This window comes from Tamandua tetradactyla, chromosome 9, assembly GCF_023851605.1.
Source record: "Tamandua tetradactyla isolate mTamTet1 chromosome 9, mTamTet1.pri, whole genome shotgun sequence".
NCBI lineage: Eukaryota > Metazoa > Chordata > Mammalia > Pilosa > Myrmecophagidae > Tamandua > Tamandua tetradactyla.
Window position 1 is genome coordinate 97414610 of NC_135335.1, and position 22143 is coordinate 97436752.

At 37.9% G+C, this 22143-nt stretch overlaps 1 non-coding gene across 1 annotated transcript; it reads right to left on the reverse strand.

The window, feature by feature from the left end:
• Window positions 1–18112: 18112 nt before the first annotated feature.
• On the reverse strand, window positions 18113–18276 carry LOC143647416 (U1 spliceosomal RNA). The gene has a single exon (XR_013158043.1). It is a non-coding gene; the product is annotated as a U1 spliceosomal RNA (small nuclear RNA).
• Window positions 18277–22143: the final 3867 nt, after the last annotated feature.

Consider the following 22143-nt stretch of genomic DNA (forward strand, 5'->3'; position numbering starts at 1 on the left):
TAGGCCACAGAAATGGAGGGAGAAAACCTTAGAGTTTGAGTGTACCAAAGGAAATTAAGTAAGGCACACATTTGTGATCTTTTTTCATCTTGACATATAATTTCTAAGACTAGAGGAGTGCAGGTCGGAGATGATGCTTTGCTTATATAGAGGTCTGTCTGTCTATTCTGAAGTCCTTAGCTTGAATTCAAATTTAGGAGTTTTTTATTGGAGAGGGGATGATGAGTGATTTGGTTTCACTTGCTAGAGTCAAGATATTGGTTGCCTGATGGCTGAGAATGGATTGATGGGTCGATGACATTCTACTTCTTGTATTATTCATATGAAAGGTGTGTCTTCCCCTTCTAGACTCCTCAGCATGCGGTCTAAAGTGTGTGGCTGAGATGTCTTCTTGTTTGCAAACCATCTCTTGAACACTCAGCTTTTCACTATACACCTCAGGAGACAGAGCATTAAGCTCCCCTCTTCTAATGAAATTCCTGTTTGCTATTATCTTTGATCCTCCCTTCCCTTTATTACTCTGGATTCTTCTTTCTGGACAATATGACTCATTTCCTCCAGCTTCTGCAAGCTAAAATTTAATGCAACTAAAAACCTCTAGGATGCTTCCCTTAACTCAGGGAATCCTAGCCAGATCTACACTCTTATTGAAAGGATTTTCCCCTATTGTATCAAAGCAATAACATCTTTTATTTCAGTCTTCTATTTCCCTTTCATCAAATGAACCTAGTTGTTCTTCCCATTAAAAAAAAAAATTCTAAGTCAGAATCTTATTTAAAGACTTTTTTTCCTCCATTGGAATAGCATTTCTGATTTTTTGGGATTCTCCGTGAGTGTGTGTACCCACTTGCCCATTCAAAACTTTGAGTTTAGGATTAAATAGATGGCTTTGTGATGCTTTGCTTCTATTCACCCTGATCATCTTGTTAAACTCACCGTGTTGACCTCTTTTCTGGTCTTATCTTTTTGACAACCAGCCAAAGAGACAATGTGCTTTTAAGGTACCTAGAAGCACTTTGTGCTTCCTAGCACTTGAATTTTTAAGTTATAAAATCGATCCCATTGAAATACAGCTCTTGTAAATTCCATGTGGATTTACTTAGCCTTTTTTTCTTAAAAAAAGAAATAAAAAGGTTAAAATCTGAGTTCAGACGACCAAAAGAGCCAAATTTAGATGAAACTCACAAATTTGTGCTTTTAATCTCACCCCTAATACACTTTCTAGGCAGAAAAAAACTTTATTTGCTAAAACAGGTTATTGAGCTTTTGTAAAGATTTACAATCCAAATTATGCTTGAGTTCAATTCATTAAGCACTATTTACTTCTTCTCTGCTAAAGAACAATTAAAAATTAAGTCACAAGGCAAGTTTTTGTTCTGGGGATTGGGGAGAGAAAGGGAGAAGGGATTATATTTGCCCCTTTATTTAAAAAGTATCATTTCCTAAAGTGGTCCAAAACCTTGAATTCGTGTTAACTATTTAAAATATCGAGTAACTCATATAGTATAAGTCTGTGTTTTAAACTAACATGAAGTAGTTAACTCAGGACGCTGGCAGTTGCTCCTGTTTACTGATCTTTTCTGATTGTTGTTTTCTTGATAACAGAGCAAGCCACTGAATGGCTGTTTTGAGCCCAGGCGCCACAAACATAAACTTCACAGCTTACAATGTCCCAAGTCGTGATGGAGGATCTCTCCACACCTCCCGGAGACTTCTAAAGTGTAGACAGAGAAGTTGGTTCACTGGGAGCGAAGGAGGGGGAGGGGCGGTTGGGAAGGCTGCCGAGTGTTTGCTGTAAGCATCGTTACTATCACATCCTTTAATTTTATGGCGCTTAAGCTGTGGGCTACGAGAAGGTAGTTTCTCTGCCTTGGAGAAACCCGGCTCTCCCCGAAACTGCACTGAAGAGTACTTTTAAGTCTTCATATTTTTAAAAATTTATTTTGCAAACCTATTTGCTTAATGATCCCTCCCTCCCTACCGTGAGAGCGTTCAACACTTAAAACAACGCGTTCTTAAAAGAAAAAAAAACCCAACTCCCCCCCCCCCCCAAGAAAGGGATACCCAGATTTAGGGAAGAGATGTGGTAAAGTTGCTTTTTTTTTTTTTTTTTTTTTTGTCAGGTGGGAAAAAAAGACACAACGTGCCGCCCTAGGCGAGAGCCCTATGGAAGACTCCACGGAGTCCGAGAGCTGCTATCGCCTCGCTGAGAGACCTCCATTCCATTGATCAAAAGTTCGCGTTCGTTTCGGGATAAAGTTATCTGTGGATCTGATTGAGTTGCCTAATGTATTTTTGCCCCTCTTCGGAGTGGTTCACCCTTGGGGTGCGGATCCCAGGTCCGGCGGGCAGGGCGGCAGCGCCTGGGTGGCGGAGGGGGTGTGGGGGAGGGTTAGGAATGGGGATCGGACACTAGTCTAACCAGCTCTGCGACTCCCACGGGCAAGTCGGCTCTCTCTCTCCTCCGAAGAAAGGATAAACTTTGTGGACCAGGAAAGGAGAAAAGGGTGTTGCTGGGCCCTTCTCTTTCAGGCTTCTTGATCAGGTTGGCAAATCGGGAGGGCTAATCCAAACAAGGCGCTTGACTTGTGAGGTCGCGAGTCTAGACAGAGCTGGTGGCTCGGCGGCTCCTTATCTTTCCTTGGGATCAGCCGAAGAGGCGCTCCCCGGCCCACTGCGCCCGGCTCGCCCCGGCCGGGAGCCCCCGCCTGGCGCAGACGGCACTACAAACAGCACCTGAGGCTTTACAGCTCCTCGCTTTATTGTTCAATCGGGAATGCTGCAAAACAGTGGTCTCCGCCGCCCCGAGACCTGGCCCCTTCGCCGTGCGGCCCCCGACGCTGTTGTGTGTGGGTGTGGGTGTGGGTGTGGGTGTGTGGGTGTGGGTGTGTGTGGGGGGGTGAGCGCCAGCGCCCGGCTGTTCCTGCGCCCGGCCCGTCCGCGGGGGTCACAGCGCACCGCTCCCCGGCGGGGTCCCCTCCGCTCTGCCCCAGCACCCTGACGAGCGCCTGCGGGAAACCGAACCGTTGCCCTTTTCTTCCTTCCGATCCCTGGAGGAGGAGGAGGAGGTGGGGGACTGTGGGAGAAAGCTCGGGGCTAAGGTGTCTGGTACTAATCCCACGTCTCCTCTTGCTGCCTGGAAGTGACAGTTCTGCGCTAAATCTACTTAGGCTTTGCGGGGTCAGTGGGCTCTGCCTCGAGGGCGATCAATAAAAACATTTAGTTCGGTCATCAGCTGCCTTTTTTGTTTGTTTGTTTCTTCCTTTCTTTGTTTGGGTTTTTGTTTTTTGTTGTTGTTCTTGCTCGTCTTCCTCCTCCCTCCCCACCCCCCGGACGTACCGAGAAAGCTGCGTCACCATCTTGGACAGGGTGACCCTGAGCGGCCGAGCGCCTTTTCTTCCCCGACGAGCACAAACAAGTGGCATGACTTCCAGTGTTTATGCGACCACGTCACTGGACAAACCATGAAAACCTTCTTGATCCTTCTTAGCTGGCTTCCCCCACAGATAAAGCTGGCACGGCCATCCACTTGCGGGCAAGGGGAACTATGTCACATCTTGCTTGCAGTGCCCTTTTGGGGAAAACAAATAGCCAACCTTGGGGGTTTATAGTGAAGAATTATGTGGTTTGCATTTCAAATTATTAAGAGGGTCATAGTTTTGGTCTTTCCCTGTGAACTTTTTTCTCTCGTTTCAAAACAAATCTTTTTTTAAACGGAGAGAGGACGTCTTGTTAGTCACTATTCTAGTTTGCAAACATGGTGTGTGTGTGTGTTGTCAAAGAATAGCTAATACTGCCTCAGGTGGTTTGAAAACTAACCTTAAATGTAGGTGAGGATGATTTGGTGATGAGCATACTGTGGTGTAGATACAAACACCCACATCTCCCAGCTTTGGCGTCACATCTTCATGGTATTTCCTGCCTGCATCACAACTTCATATCAGGATGGAAAAAAAAAATAATCGAAAACAAGAGGAAACCCAGTTTCATTAAATCAAAGGATCTCTGTAAGGAGATTTTTTTTTTTCCCCTCAGAAAAGAATCCTTAACAGGAACTCAGGCACTGACTTTTCTTTTTCTCATGGGTAAGAGTTGCTGTTTATTTTGACCTGTCAGAAATACAATGTGTTGTTTGAAACTTGTTAAACTTAGCAGGTATATAGAGATAATACCAGGCAGGCCACTGAATGTGATAAAGTAAAATATGGTGGGAATTAACTTTTAAGGGCTGTGAAGGATTTTAGTTTTTCCCAATCGCCTTTTAGTTAATATTTCTTCAACATGTTAGGTCAATTTTCTCACAGCTCTGTATTATAAAACAGTAAACTAGCTGTTTAATACACAAAAAGGGTATGATTTCCAAGATGTTCCTTGATGCAGGTTCTATTCGGCAGTTATTTGGATAATTTAAATTATATTCTCAAATATTTCTAAGTAAGTTGTCTATTTATTCTTTTTTTTTAATTTGCCCATCCCTCTGTAAAAATATTTTGTCTCCCAAATTTCAATAATTAGCTATTAAAACAATTAGTAATTTATTGTTTTTTTTAAGTAATAAAGAGGAGGTTTACTTTTAAAATGGGTTTAACAAAAGAAAAGCTACATCTGAATTTGGAGGAATGAGAAGAAATAGAAAACAATGAGTTAGATTTTTAAAAAGTACATAATGCACCTTGAAACTGTATAATTAAGTAATAAGGGAAGAAATACTTATAAGCCCAAATAGTGGAACCCTCATTTTAAATTCTCAGGATATAACTGATGGTTATTTAAAATTTTATATTAGTGATCCAAGACTTTTAGTTATGCAAGACCAATAATCAAGAAGAAATACTGGGGGTTTATAATGAAGAATTATGAAAAAAACATGAAATAAAATTTGTCTGGTAACCTGGATAACATTTAAGAGTTCATTCTAAAAAACAAAATGTTGACTTTATTTGTGAAATATAATACTTTACTTCAGCTAACAATAAATGGCTGATATCTAAAAGGTTAATTGCGGAAAATATGGAATAGCTGCTTCTGAAAAATGTTTCGTAAAGTCTGTGATCATTTATTAATATTTCTCAGTAATATATGGAAATATTTTGGAGACTACTAATTAGTTTTCAATATTTTATATTGAAGTATTTTTCATTTTAATATTTAATGTAGCATTGAAGTCTTTACAACTTCCAACACCCTAGGCAATTCTGAATTTTATGTGCAGCCCAATTTCTACCTATTTACAGGAGTTAAACACTTGAACGAAGGATGGTACATCACTGATGAATGCACCTTTGAGTTGTATTATCCCATCAGTATGGACTAATAATCTCATTAATGTGAAGGAGAAATGTCCTTCTGTGTCATGTAAAAAAAAGGAGGGGGGGTGTCTTTGTAGTAAATAAACTAGAGCTAAAACTACCTAAAAACAAATTTTGCTCACATCTAGGCCCAGATAATATGTTAGCCTCATAGGTGAAATAAGCCCATGAAATGATAGGATTAAAATTGATTTTAAGGACAAATGCATTATAGAAAAAGAAGTCCTGAGAATATTTTCCCCACTTCTAGAATTTTAAGAGTAACCCTTACACAACAGATAGCTCAGAAATTTTCCTGCCTGCAAATGGTATGGCTTCCCTAGTACTGAGCTCTAGGACCAAAGTTGGTATATACTGCTCACTAGATGTATTTGCCTTCTGTACAGAAAGTTGTTTCTATTGAAGTATTTGCTGTAATCTGAGTGATCTTTGTTTATTTGTTTTCGTTTTTTTTTAGTGGTGCTGAATCAAATGGAACTGCTTTTATGGATAAATGAATGCATTTGTGACGTGTGTTACAGCAAGCTTTGGCCATGGCACAGAGTTTTCTCCAAGGCAAAGCTAAGTGACACTTATTGGCATAGAATCTGTAACATTACAGAATTGAATGATGGTCTCAGAGCATAAATGGTGAACATTTTGCCATGAATGTTGTTTTGGCTATTTGAGTTAAAATCTTCTAGAATAACTATATAGACTAAGGATATTTTAAGAAGAGGAGTCAGCTTCTTCTGGAGCAAGAGGTGCACAGTAGTTGTTTCTGCCATGGCATAACACTTTCCTATTTGTAAAGCACTTTAGAATCATTAGTTATGCATGAGAGCTGGCAGAGCCCATTTTCCTAATGACCTCTGTACCTGTTTCTCAGCACAATTCTAAGTTCCTTTCCTTTCCATTCATATGTGCAAGAGCAAAACATCAAAGGAGCAATCAGTTTTCCTTGGTGACTTCAGTGAGGACTGCATTAGATCAGAGCATGGAAACTATTCTGTATTTTCAGTAATGTCCAATCTCCTGACTTCCAGGAATTGAGGGAAGATGCTGAAGGGTATAGGGGAGGAGGGAGTTCAATAAAATATAGCAAAATTATAATTTGTCTCCTTAAAACAGTGGCTTTCAAACTTTTTGATTTCAGGATCCCTTTACTCTTAAAAATTATTGAAGATCTCGAGTTTTTTTTTTTTTAGATGCACTAATCAATATTAACTGTATGATAAATTGATAATGACAATTCAGAAATATTTATCAATTCATTTAAAATCATGCAGAATATATTTTGTAAACTAATTATAGTTTACAAAACAAAACATTAGTGAGAAGAGTGGCATTTTTTAATTTTTGCAAATCTTTTAAATATTTATGTTAATAAAAGACAACTGAATTCTTATATCTGCTTCTGCATTAATTTTTTCTGGCAATATCACACATCATATGGTCTCCCTGTACACTTATGAAAGAATGCAAATTTAAAAAGGCAAGTAATATCCTAGCATTATTATGAAGAATTTTGAATATGCTGATTCCCTGAATAGGTTTCTGGGGCTCCCCCAGAGGTCCCAAAGCACCACTGAGATCTGCTACCTTAAAAATGGGCTTTTAGAAAGAGATTACAGAGAAAGTATTGCTTGAAAGAATTTACTTGTTTACTCTCATGCTCAAATGAAATAAATTTGTTTTTAAGACAAATCCAGGATGCAGTTTTATTTTGTGACTCTTTACTCCATCATCAAACGCTGATCTGAATGCCCCTTGTATGGGCATTGAAGAAGAAAACTATTGTGATACCATATAACTGAATCCTTTCTAAAAACCTCTAGGAAACAGAGATACGTGAATGTTAACTAGTATATGTAAAGTGTGCTGGACTCCTTTGTTTTTTAGAGCTTAACCTTGTGGAATTGGGGCAATGATGAACACTGTAGAAAACTTTGAAGCCCATAAAAAGAATTTGGACTTAGCATAGACTTGACTAGCCACAGCATTTTGGGACAAGAAGTTAAAAGTGACAGTTATAACTTGGTTTTTGGAAGGTAAGAGGCTGAGAAGATGAAAAACTGAAGGCTGGGAAGATAAGTCAAGGATCATAGTGATTCAAGCGCAGGAATGGAACTTTTTATAGTTGGCAAGAAGAGAAAGGAAGGGATATGCTTGAGAGTTATTATGATTCATTGACTTGTGTGGAGGAGACTTATAGTTGTCCATCAGAATTTGTTATCCCTTTCTTTATAGACACAGGGATAGGCAGCGTAGCCCAGGATCCCTTGCTCTTGGGTGTGGCCATAGGACTACATCCTTGCTAAAGGAATCTGTGCCAAAACAATGGTGGGTTATTCTAGGCTTAGACCACAGACATGGAGGTGCTTCTTTTGAGCTCTCTTTTTCCTTTCAATTTGCTGGAGACCACAAAGTCCAGCTTTAACCAGGCAGATGATGACAATGCCCTAAGGGTATGGTGGAACAACATGCTAGAAATAACCAACATCCTAAATGACTTCACAGAATGGAACTGCTCACCCACTTACTTGAAACATTCACCTCAAACTGTATGTGAGAAATAAAATTTTATCTTCCTTAAGTCACTGTGTTAATGTTGGACTTACTTAGCCTGATTTAACCTTAATACACTGGATATAGACAAGAGCACGGAGGTAGATAGGAAGTCAAGGATGATTCTAAGATTCCAAATCTGAATGGCAGATTCTGAATGAGTCATGCATTTATTCACTTATCCACTCATTTATTAGTCCATTCAAATATTTATCTGGGACTTGTTCTGTGCCATGAGCTATTTTATATGTTGGATATACAGTGGTAAACAAAACAAAATTCTTGCCTTCATGGAACTTACATTATTGTGGTTCACTCAAACAACGTCAAATAACTGTATACTATAATGAACGGAGCAATAGATGCGATGAAGAAAAATCAAGCACAGAAAAAGGATAGCGATTTTTGAGGTAAGATGATCATGCAAGGCTTCTTCAAGGAGGTGGCCTTTGAACAGATGGCGAACATTCCAGAGAGGGAAAATGAGAAAAGTATGCACTCCTTCAATTCTATATTGAAATTGTATATTTGAGTTTTATGTACCTTTGATGTATCTAAGATTGTACAAAGGGAAATGGGTCAGTATTACAGAGTTATCTGTGAGTTATTCTCTAGGTAACAGTGAAAATAAAAGGTGTATATATAAAAAAAGTAAGAGGGCATGAGCAACATAGTAATTCATCAAAATACATTGGAAAAATACTAACTGCAAAGGTATAAGGAGACATATAAATGTGAGAAATAGATGAAGAGATCAGGATGGTGATGAAGAAAAATAAAAGACAATAGAAATGTCTCAAGAACTGAAGCCAGAAGTCTTCAAAGGCACAGGTATGAAAAGCTGTGCCCCAAACATCAGAAAGATCAAGGAAGATAAGGACAGAGAAAATGCCTTTGAACTTGGCTGAATGGAGGTCATTGGATACCATAAAGAGGCAAAGATGGAAGCCAGATTTAGGAGGGGATTTAGGGGGGAAATATTTTAAATATAGTTCCTCTAACTTTTCACCATTGTTATTAGACATTTATTGAGTGCAGAGATTCTATAGGACTCTACTCTGATAACCAAGTATTTACTGAGTCCAGTTACCAGGTTTAGGAAGGACGAAGGGGAACCAGAGGCTGGTACTTCTATTAATCTGTTTAGTTGGGCTCTGGAGGACAAAACTAGCCAAAATGTTTTTAACCCCTTTGGCCATCTGGCTTTGCTGAACAGAAAACTCAAAGACTCCATAATCTAAGAGAGAAACCAAGTAGATGTTAAACTTTCAGAGGCTAGAACCAGGCATCATAGAAAGTGAGTGTAGAAGCTAGTTATCCAGTGATTATAAAAGTCTAGGCAAAAATTTAAGGGGAAAGACCTATTAGAATATTGTAAAAGTACTGATATAAATTTGCTTAGTTTTGTTGACAACAGGCTAAAGTATGTGCTGTTTCATCAGAATGTATTATTACTTCACTGTATAGCATTATCCTATTAAAAACTCAGCTGAAACAGACTTTGAAAACAAAGCAAAAGATTTGAAAACCACATGAGGTTAAAAAAAAAACAACAGCTAGGCCCTAAACATTCTGGTAGCTTGAAGTAGCCAAAGTCCTCAAGTATTTTATATTGTGACTTATCATACATTTACTAATCTGCCAGTCTGAAGGCATTGGAATATAGTGGTAATCATTTTGCATCACTGAAGTGTCCATTATAAGAAAAAATTGTTAATAATATCTGCCATAATTTGATTTCCTGGAATGATGCCTACCAAGAATTTATATTTCTTCTTAGTTCTACTTTGCCTTAAAGAAATGATAGGAGGTGTCCTACTACCTGTGTGCTATAAAGCCATTGAGGGGGAAAGAAAGACTAATCTAGTACACTTAAATCTTCTAGGTTGGTAGTTCAAAATAATTTAGAAAGAGACAAAATGTAAGTGTTTCGTAATGGTCAGAATGAAGAAAGAAAAAAAAGAAGGGATTACTTGAAGATTTTTGGGGAGACAATTTAAAGGAAATAGTAGGGAATAGTTCATCTAATGGGTAGGTAAATGCATAAGAGATACTACAGCAAAGTGTGCCAAGACAAAGAAAAATACTTCAGTGAGTATATTTGAATATATTAGTTTTAAAACATCTGATTCCTTTGCTGTTTTTAGCATCATTTCCCCTCAAAATGATACAGATTCCATCTTTTATTTTCCCTGAACTCCAATTTTGAGATTATATTAAGATACATATAGCAATAAAATCAAGGCATCTCCAAAATTGTAAAGGTATTAGTTATTCCAATACTTGTGACTCCAGAATTAGCAGATACAATATTTTCCAATCTAATCTTGATTTCTTTTTCTGAGTTAGCATTTGCTTCCAAAAATGCACATCATGTGCAAAGTATATTAATAGTGGAAAAGTAGATTGCTTTTTGTAACTGAATTGACTGAATGTTACTTACATAGTTTTACAAAGACAAAATCAAGATTTTGTTGAACCACAACAGTTCAAACTACATTTGTTTTCAGAAAATTGGTTTTCTTCCAGAGAGGAGAGAGAGAGAGAAAACTTTTTTCTTCAAAATGAATGTGAAAAATCTATTTTATACTTGAGTGTTAATGAAAATCATTTTCTTCATCACTACCACTATCTCAATCCTTCATTATTCTCAGCAAGAATTCATAAGCAAAATATTCTGGAAAGTTGTGGGGTTAAACAATAGGTCTTGATTTTGTAAAGCGCAATGCCATTGTTTTCAGAAAGAAACGATATGAGGATAAATTTGTGATAGCTGCAAAGGACCCCAACCTCTTGGGAATAAATGAATAAGCTCCACACCAACTGCACATCAGCCAGATGGGTGACTAGAAGTCAGGCAGTGAATGAGAATTTGGGGATCAATTTTTCCTAAACTTAAGACTGTCCTAACTGTCCTTACACGTCTTATCTCGAATGGGTCAAAACTTCTGTTCTGACCTGCAGCTCTCGATCTGTAACACACATTCTTGTGTCAAATATGTGTGGATATGGGGTAGGGAGAGGCAAGAAACTTCTGAATAATTAACAAAGCTCAACTTCACTGTTGGTGAAATAATTGTAGACTTGAACAGCAGTGAGGAATGAGACTCAAGTTTAAGGCAGATGAGAAAATGGATCTTTTGCCTCTTGTCACTAAATTGAGACTTAGGGGTCACTGGGTGTTCTAAACCCTTTCATCACAGCTACCATTTAATGGTTGTTTTCTATGTACAGGAGTCAGGTAGATGAGAATCTGAGATTGTTTTCATTCTCATCTACTAACTTGTGAGATGGATTCATTTTGCAGAAGGGAAAAGTAACCCCAATTGAGAGAGTTAACTTACCCAAGGACTCAAATTTGTGGATATGAGCACAATTATTAAATAAATTGTATTGGTAATTTGCATTACAAAACTTAATTTAGTTGTGCTTAATCATAAAGCAGTTTTTACTATTGGTACAAACAGGGAAAAACTTTTTTTAGTTTTATGTGTTACTTTTTGAGCTCCTTCGTAATTTTTTTTTTTCTGGAAAAGCAAACTTCTAGCTCTTAAAAAAGTGACTGTTTTGGTTTCAGTAGATTATTTTTGGTTATTAATGTACTCCAATTCAGTATATAGGTCACTTTCAAATTCTGGAATGCACTATGCTTTTTGCTTTTGTTTTGTTCTTCTCCTCCTTTTCCCCTCCTTGTTCTCTACTTTCCCTTTGGCCCTCTATAGGGACTATTTCCTACAGTTCACAATTCATCTGCCTAACCCTGTCTCATCCTTTAGTTTCTTAGTTCGGGTGCTAGTTCCTCAAGAAGCCTTGGTCCTGTGCCCAAGCCATGTGCTCCCATGACGGATGGTATTTGCCTGTTTGCATGTCTGTATTCTCCCCCCTTATCTTTCAGCTTCCAAAGGACAAAGACCATATCCATTTTGGTCAGCTTTGTATCCCCAGCATCAGCACAGTGTATAGTAGCCACTCAAATATTTATTTGTTCCATATGCAATAAAGAATAAGAGAATATCATACCTACCAAAATCAGGTCAGATGACGACTGCACTGCTTTATTAAGGCTGAGAAAAAGGCAAGGTAGGAAATAGAAAAGAGAGCTATTTCAGATGATGGGGGGGATTTAAAATGATAAAAGGCAGAGAGAGAGTGCGAGCGCTAGCTGTAGCAGTGGTTATGGGCATCGAATCAGGCAGGCTTGGATAGGAATAGTTGCTGTTCGATTTGGGGCATGTTACTCAGCTTCTCTGATCCATAATTTTCACATATGTAAGAAAGAGTTGTTGGACTAGACTGATGTGTATCTACTATGTGAGAAGCCCTGTATATGGGATTATTATTATTATTATTAAGTGTGGGTGAAATAATTCTCTTTAATGGAATTTACCTGATAGTTTAAAAATCTTTTTTCTTTTTTTTCCCACTGTGTTGGATGCCAAGCCCATATGTTTTTCTTGTTTTTAAGTAGGGCCACAGGCAGAGAGGTGGTACTTCACATTTTTACATTTGTTTTTTATTATTATTTCTCCATGAGATTGCTTGTATGCATATATTGTTATGGCTTCCTTTCACTGAGGGGAATATGTGACATCATTAAAGAGATTTTAGCAGGTATTTTTTTAAGAAACATTTCATTTCACACAACCCATTTATTTTCTTCACATTCCTTGCCACAAGCACGATTTTTACGTAATTATTATTATAGTATACATATATGTTGTATTCTTCTTTTTAAATTTAATATCAATAATAGGCTCATCTACCTGCATTTCCATAATCAAGAACATCTTGTAAAAATGGTTTTGCTCTATCAATTGACCTTTAAACTCCTCTTGATTATGATTGCGCAGTCTAAATGCAATATTCCATCTAACATTATAGTGTGCGTTTTCCTATTTCATTGCACATCCTTGTGCATAGATTCCTAACCTTTTAATTTTGGCAAAAATATTAGAAAGGTTAATGAAACAACCCCCAAAGGAGCTTCTGGTACAATACAGTAACAGAGGCTCATTGTCCCTGGCTTAAAACTGATTATGTGAGTGAGCAGTATGCACCTCTGGAAAGGCTAGCAATTCTGCCATCAGATAAATGATTGCAGCCTTCAGTGGGCTGGCTCCCTTTATTTTAGCTACGGTTGTAGAGCTGGGAAACAGAAGCCTGCACAGAGATGAGGGCCCAGACTTTTTTTTTTTAAACTCAAATGTCAAGCTATGTGACTATGCTGCAAGAGACGACCCCCTGCGAGATGTGATAAGCCTCAGGCCGGCTCCACACACTGCACTGAAAATGCTGTGGGAGGGCTTTCCCAAGCTGATGGAACTAATGACAGTAATAGCTCTGGGTAATTTGTCTTTTTCCTTACTGTGCACATTCACCACATGTGGTGCACTTTACACCTATCACCAGGCTCACATCTGGAATGCTACGACCTTCTCAGGCCTGATTCAGATAGGTTGAATTCTACTGCGTAGTAAATCTGACCTCTAATTTTCTTAATAAATCAGGATTATGCTAATGTTACTCAGCAACCATTGCAGAATGGTGCAAGAGCATGGAAGAAAGTTTAAGCCTTTGTAGGAAGCATGACCAAGCTTTCCTTGCATATTTGGCTATAATTTCCCCCCCTATATCATTCTAATAGACACAATACAAATTTTGCAAAATGCATAATTTCCACTATTTATTCATTTTTCTGCTTGTAGGGCATCTACTACTTAAGAAGAAATTTTCTGTTTTTTTTGGTAAACAGATTTTCTACTAAAGATTTATAAGAATTCTAATGATAGGTTTGGGTTTTTAGTTCTAACTGTAAAAAATACTTAGATAGTTAAAGAGACTGACAAAATAATTTCAGGGATAGATAAAACAGATTTCATAGCAGCTTAATCTCATAAATGCAGAGTGCTCTCAGAAAGATTTTAACAATAAAAATTCTGTTTTAGTGCTGGCTCCATAGCAAGATTTTCCTTTTAACATTGTATTTATGCCTTATGTTTTCTGTATTTATGTGAAAAATAACTGTATTATTAAAAGTGTAAACATTAAACGTATCTTTTAGAAAAATATAAATGGTCTTAAGTTTTGACAAATGCACTACATTTAAAGGGTAGGCTCTTCAATCCTAGCTGTTGGTGAATAAAGAGAGAATAAAAGTATCTCCATAAATTAGTGTATGAAAGATTTCCCTAGAGAGCAAGATTCTTTCAGCCATTGTGGAGACATGAGAACCACCATTTGCCAGGGAAAAAATTATTTATTCTCATTAATAAGAGTATCTGAATCATTCTGTCAAAATATTTGTAAAGGAATTTCTAAGTTATAATTAGCACTGAATTTTATGACTTTTTTCTTCAATTCAGGTCCAGGCAGATGCTTGTGAAGATAGTGCACACAAACAGAGCAAATTGCAAATGGTTCATGTCTCATTCTAATTTATTTTTTGCACAAGCAATGAAGAGACTGTAAACATTTTTCTTTAATATTCTATATATGATTGCTATAGCTATAATTGATCAATTAAATGATAATAATTCGTCAGCAAGGTTCAGTCTCTCTCTTGGTGCCTCTGATTATTGACTCAGTTACTCAAATGCCACACCCATTTGAAGACATAAAAATTTGCATTTCTAAGTATCTGGTCACCCCAGCATATAACGGTAGACTTAGAACACTCCATAAAACTCCATAAAAACAATTATTTTTTCTGACTTAGACATCCTAAGATGTAGACACCCAAACACACTTAGGGAAAAAATCCCAAATCAAATTAGCAAGGGATAGATGAGGAAGGAGCAAAATTACTAGTGGGTGGAATGGCAAGATGAGTGCCCTAGAGTCCTCAGAGCCATTCGCTCCTGCCTGTCTGAGCCTTTAGGAAGGATTGCTCTAGAAAAAAATAATGATCATTATTATCATTATTATTATTATTACAACATTATTGCAGCTTGTGTGAGATGAGGGTGCTGAGAGCAGTTTCCCGCATGGATTTGGGATTAAGAGAATTTTAAGTTTTACATTCTCTTTTATGTGTAATGCTTTAAGATACTTGATAAGAAAACTCCCCAAAACAACAGCAACAGCAAATTAGACGGTATCTCTCTGATTTCAGCAGAATCAGTAAAGAGTGAAAAATCAGTAAGTTCATGTCACCAAATTAGATGATGAGGAGCACAGTGATGAGAACTGTACAAGGACACCCAATTCATGATGATATCAGAGTTGATGAGACTGGCTACTACCACCAATGCCTTCCATTTATTGTGACGGGTGCTTCCTATGCATTAGCTTACACAATCCTCATAATAGCTCCAAATGGTCAATTTCATTATGGGGAAAGGAAGCTGAAGATGGGAGTGGCTGAGTATAGAGAGGGCATTAAGATGTGAACTTGGGTTTGTCTGACCACAAAGCTCTCAGTTCCCTCTTATCTCATCCGCTCTTCTGCTCACCCCCTCCCACCCCCAACAGCTTGTGGCTTTAACTTGCAGTATACAATTGAGTGCTAAGAAAACAAAGGTCTGAATCAGGCATGTGAAGACTTGAGTCCCTGTTCTACCAGCTGAGTGACCTTGGGCAGTTACCCTCCTCTCCAAATCTCAGTGCTCTCAATAAACCATAGATAATCCTAACTCATGAGGATACTGGTAGGAAGACTAAGTGAGAGAATGCACATGAGAAACTGCTGAACATAGTAAGTACTCAACGAGTGCCATTCATTAACTTGTAATGATAAACTTCCAGTCAATGCTTTAAAGTTTTTAAACCCCTTTCCTTTAGGAATGTGAAATAGAGGTCTTTAAAAATGTATCACTTTTCTTGAGAAGCCTTACAAAATTGAAGCACATTTATACATAGAGGCATATTTATTTGTATTCTTATAAAACATGACCTCTTAGGATATACAACACATTTTAGACGCAGTTATTATATGTAAAATAGTACTTTGGAATATTTTCCTTTAAACAAATTTCTTTCGTTTGTAAAATTGTTAAGCATGGCATTTTGATTTAGAAAGTAGTTAGGGTTTTATAGTCAATTTAGCTGATCCTTGAGAAATGTTGATAGTTTATCTTTGGTAGTCTTCCCTTCAGTACCATCTTCCCTTGAGAGGTACTTCTTTGCATATTGAGGCTGGAATGGGGTGTTTACTAGTTCTTAAGAGAATAGAGTTTACTGGGCAAATGTTCTGGTCACCAACAGCTGTTATACTTCCATTGATTTATTCATTTAGCATACATTTATTGAACTCTTAAAAATGTGTAAATTTTGTGAAATTTCAAAGATATGTCAAAGTGGGCATTTGTCCTAAAGCATCTTATTGTTGAGTAGGTGAGCTGCAGCATTAGATATAAACAGAAATAAACCACCCATCAGAGGAGACAAGCTGAGTTCACGGGAAGAAGGAATCACTTCAGCTGGAGATCAGGCTTTCTGGTTGGAGTGATTTTTGAACTCGGTTATAGAGTAGATATGATTCTAATAAAGGGAAGAAGATATTACAAGTAGAAGAACGAGGGAATAAAATGAACCGAAGCACATGGCTATGTGCAGGGAACAATGCAGAGCCCCACTCTGTGGGTGACCTTCACCTTGGGTTTGCAACAGAAACACCTGCAAAGACCTATGGAGTTTGTTCAGTGTGCATATTCCCAGCCCCCACTCCCACCAAAGAGTCTGTTTCAATCTCTGCGGGATGAGGCCCAGTAAGGAATTAGCATATTTAATTCAGACCCCAGTTAATTCTGAAGCTGGTGGTCTTAGAACCACTGCAAACTACTGATGCAGCTGAATAGCTGGAAGTAATGGAATGGCTGCAGGAAAGACAAATGGTTCTTAGCCCAGGCTAAGATCACAAGGAGACCCACACACCATCTCCCTCACTTACTGCCTCTCTCTCTCTCTCTCTCTCTCTCTCTCTCCCGCCTTTCCTTCTCCCCCTCTCTCTTTTTCTTTAAATATTACTACCTGAGCCCTAGGACACATAAGCTGAAATCTCTTGAGAATGTACCTTTCACCTCAATTTTTTTTCTCCTTTCCCTTTTAACTCTTTCATCGTATAGTATAACAAATATATAAAGTAAAGAAACAAAAAAGCAATCGTTTTCAAAACACTCTTCAACAAGCAGCCACAAGACAGATCCCATGGTTTGTCATGGGCCACCACACAATCCTCTCAAATTTTTCTTTCTAGCTGCTCTGGAATATAGGAGGCTAGAAGACTTACATATTTTTTTAACACCACAATCCACTCTTTTTCTTTCTTCTTTTTTGTGAAAAACAACACATACACAAAAAAGCAATACATTTCAAAGCACAGCACCACAACCAGATGTAGAACATATTTTAGACTTGGACACAGGTTACAATTCCACAATTTTAGGTCTTTACCTCCAGCTGTTCCAAGATACTGGAGACCAAAAGAGGTATTAATCTAATGATTCAACAATCACACTCATCTGCCAAATCCCATCCTCTCTGTACAACTCCACCATCACCCCGATCCCTCCATCTCCCCTCCAGGGACGTCTGGGCCACGGCCACTCCAACTCCCTCGTGTTGGAAGGGTCTGTCACTAATATGGGGTAGGGAGATGGAACTATCTGATGTTCTGGAGAGGTTGGGCCCTGTAGGTTTCAGGACTTATCTGGCCAGGTACCCATCTGGAGGATGTAGGTTTCTGGAAAGTTACTCTAGTGCATGGAACCCCTGGGGAATCCTATATATTGACCTACGTGTTCTTCAGGATTGGCTGGAATGATCCTGGCTGGAGTCTGGCAGGTCATGACAAGTAACAATGTCTAACTGAAGCTTGTGCAAGAGCAACCTCCAGAGTAGCCTCCCAACTCCACCTGAATTCTCCCTGCCACTGCCACTTCACCAATCACACTTCTTTCCCCCTTTTTGGTCAGGATGGAATTGTGATTCCATGGTGCCAGGTCTGGATTCGTCCCTAGGAGTCCTCTCTGACGCAGCCAGGGAGGCTTTCACCCCTGGATGTCATGTCCCACGTAGGGGAAGGACAATGATTTCACTTGCAGAGTTGGGCTTAGAGAGAGTGATGCCACATCTGAGCAACAACAGACAAAGGAAGTTTTTTTTTTTTTTTTTTCTTTTTCTGTCATGTGCAGGATCCGGGAATTGAACCCTGGTCTCCAGCCTGACGGGTGAGCATTCTATCACTGAGCTACCCTTGCACCACTTTCACCTCAATTTTTTTTTTTTTATGTGTCATCCTCACATTAATTGACCAAAACCAGGGGAGAGCGCGAACACAGTCCCCCACTACCACAAATTATGCAGTCGAGTTTCCCACATTTGGGGAAATCGCAGGGGTCAGCACATCCAGAGTGCAATGGATAAGCCTCGCCCTGGGAAAACCACGTATTTGATCATGGTATCTCCCCTGCCAGGTAAGTATCACCTCAATTTTTAAAAATGCTTTTTATTATGGAATATTTTAAGTATGTACAAAAGCAGGGGGAATAGTAGAGTGAACATTGATGTATCTATTGTCCAACTTCAACAATTGTAAACTCCTGACTGATCTTGTTTATTTATACTCCTACCAGTCCCCCCAACCCTATTTCCATTATATTCTGAGGCAAATCTCAGACATCACAGCATTTTGTCTATAAGATTTCAGCATGTGTTTCTAAGTAAGGATTTAAAAATGGCACAGTACTTTACATAATCTTAAAAAAACAATCATCTTAATGCAGTTTTATTGAGATATACTCATGATCCTTATAAACCAACATGTATAATCAGTGGTTCACAGTGTCATCATATAGTTGTGCATTCATCACCACAATCAATTTTTGAACATTTTCATTACTCCAAATATATATAAGAATAAAAATAAAAATAAAAAAGACCATCCAAAATATCCCATGCCTCTTATACCCCTCCTACTATTTATTTATTTGCCCTTATTTTTTACTCATCTATCCATAACTGGATAGAGTATCAGTAACAAGGTTTTCACAATCACGCACTCACACTATAAAATCTATGTAGTTATAAAATCATCTTCAAGAATCAAGGCTACAGGAATACAGTTTAACAGTTTCAGATATTTCCTTCTAGTTATTCTAATACATTAAAAACTAAAAAGGGATGTCTAGATAATGCATAAGAATAATCTCCAGAATGACTTCTCTACTCTATTTGAAATCTCTCAGCCACAGAAACTTTATTTTGTTTCATTTCTCTTCCCCTCTTTTGGTCAAGAAGCTTTCTCAAGGCCATGATGCTGGTTCCAGTCTCATCTCTGGGGGTCATGTCCCACGTAGTGAGGAAGGCAGTGGGTTTATCTGCTGAGATGGCTTTAAGAAGGAAGCTACATCTGAGAAAAAAAGCAGTTCTCTGAGGATGGCTTAGGCATCATTATAAGTTAGTGTAGCTTCTCCCTCACAGGAGTAAGTTTTATAACGGCAAGCCCCAAGATCTCAGGCTCAGCCTATTAAGTTGGTAGTCCCCAATGCTTACAAGAATATCAAGAACTTCTCAGGTGGAGAAGTTTAATATTTCCATATTTCCCCCATACCCTAGAGGGGACTTTTGCAAATACTTTTATTCTTCTCCCAAATTGCCTGCATCATACTAATCTGTACAAACCAACAAGATCCCACTCCTTATTCAAGGTTCCATGTAATTACAGTGTTCAAATAAACTCACCATACAAGTTAAATTAGGTAGTGTGCTACATAAAGTATGAATTTTGCACCAAATAAAACATTGCTTCCTTTGGTCTCACACAGAAATTGAAGTTTTAAAACACAGTCAATATCTTTTACCCTTTAGTCTGTTTTACCTTAATCCTAACCAGAGCTGCTTCACTCATATCTCTAATGAAGTCTGATCTCTTTTTCAGCTTTTTAAAACAGTTGCTGTGCGGGATAATGCAGACTTTCATAGCTACAGAGCTCTAGCTCTGCATTCCAGATGTTGCACAGATAACCAGAGTTCCAGGGACTGACCAGGTTATACACAAAGAGCTCAGCATCTCAGAATTTAGAAATAGCCATTACAACTCAGGAGTAGATGTGCCTGCTATAAGAGCTTACAATCTAGGAACCTTTACTATAAACCTTCCCCTGATAACCTATGTACTTGGATTCAATTTTCAGAGTTTAGAGTTAGTCCATATAAGTGAGGCATTACAATGCTTGTCTTTTCTTTTCTGGTTTATTTCACTCAACATACTGTCCTCAAGGTCCATTCACCTAGTTGCATGCTTCACGACTTCATTTCTTCTTGCTGCCACTCAATATTCCATTGTGTGTATACACCCCTTTCATCAGTTGATGTACACTTAGGCCACCTCCATCCACTGCAAATCATGAATACTGTTGCCATATACGCCAGTGTGCAAATGTCCATTCATGTCCCTGCTTTCAGTTCTTCCAAGTACATGCCTAAAAATGGTGTTGTGGGATCATATGGCAACCCTGTATTTTGCCTCCTGTGGAACATCACACTGCCCTCCAGAGGGGTTGCACCATTCTACTTCCCTACTGACAGTGAATAGGGAATAGTACATGCTTCTCTCCACATGTTCTCCAGCACTTGTATCTTTCTGTTTATTTTTTTAAACAGTTTTATTCATACACCATACAACCCACAATGAATGGTTCCCGGTATAACGTGGCTAGGCATTCACCACCACAATCTGTTTGAGAACATTCCCAGTACTTCCACAGAGAAAGGGGGACAGGAAGAAGAAGAGGAAAAAAGAGTGAGACATAAAAAATACAATAAAATAAAAAAGAGAAACAACATCAACACCAAGAATTCCAGACCCCTCTCTTCTTGTACTGCATTTAGCTTTGGTATATTACCTTTGCTGCAATTACCGGAAGGATGCTACAATGCTACTGTTACCTATAGACTCCAGCTTGCATTGATTGATTTTTTCCATATACTGTCTCATTTTTAACACCTTGCAAATGTTAACAATTTTTAATATCATTAAATAGAGTGTCAGAGTTCTAATTTTGAACTCTTTCATAGATGTAGGTATGCATGTGTGTGATTTTTTGAAAAGTGTGAATCAAATTTTTAACAAAGTCCACACAGGTGGCTGATTGAGATGTACCACCTGCTGCCTTTCCCTTTCTCTCCTTTTTCATTCTTCTTATAATTGCTGTTCAGGAAGTCAGGTTGTTTGTCCTACAGAGTTTCCCTCAATCTCCATTTTACTGGTTACATTCCTTTAGTGTCATGTAACACATTTTCCAGTCATCTTTAGATAGTTGGATCTAAAGTTTGATAAGGTTCGGGTACATTTTTTTTTCATGACTATTTCCATTAGGAGGAATACATAATATACGTATATTCTTTTTTGTGATGTTAGTAATCACTGATGATCAATACCTACATTAATTAATTTATTAGAAATTGCATGACATTCTATCTTATCTTCATTTATTTGCTAGAATATTTCTGTAGAAAGAAATTTCCTCTCATCTACTATTTGCTTAAACATTGGTACAGTTTAAATAGGAAAGGCAGGATACATGATTCTTTCCCTTCATTTGCCAATTTTTTAAATTATGTATTTTTTCATTAACATCCTGCATTAGGGACCAATTATATCATTCATTCATGTATTATTATGAATTCGTGGATGTGAACATATTCAGGATATTCTGGTCCATTGTAACACTATCCTTATTGATTCTTAAATTATTCTTTCTTTTCCTAGTGGGAAGCTCTTAAGTTTGGCTCCTGAGTTCTTTTGACATGGCCCTGAAAATATATAAAACATTACTTACTTTCAGGAAGGAGAAGATGTTCCAGGATCACCTTATATATTTTCTGCTCCAAATCTTCAATCAGTTATTTCTTCAAGGAGCTCTGTTTCCTTTTAGAAGGAGACAATATTTCAAGACAGTAATCTGGATGCTAGGGATTCTCAGTGTTATTGGGCAATGTTGGAACTTTTCAATGGATAGAACTAGGGAAGATGTTATTTTTTAAGATGTCATTACGCTGTGAATTCGTATGGATACTTTCAATTGAGTACAGTGGGTTTCCAATTTTATCAGTATCTCCTTTCCTTAAGGTCCTCTCTCCCAAATCTCAGTGCTCAATAACACCAAGAATATTAGAATGGGTATATATAAATATAATCATTTGCATTATTCCACAATACTCAAGCAAAGTTGCTGATTAAAATATTACAACTTTTTCTAATAGTTTTATTATTGAAAACTGTTCAAATTTTTTATTTTAAATTCTTTTTGTTCTTAGTGTATATGCAATGAGGAGATACAGTCAACTT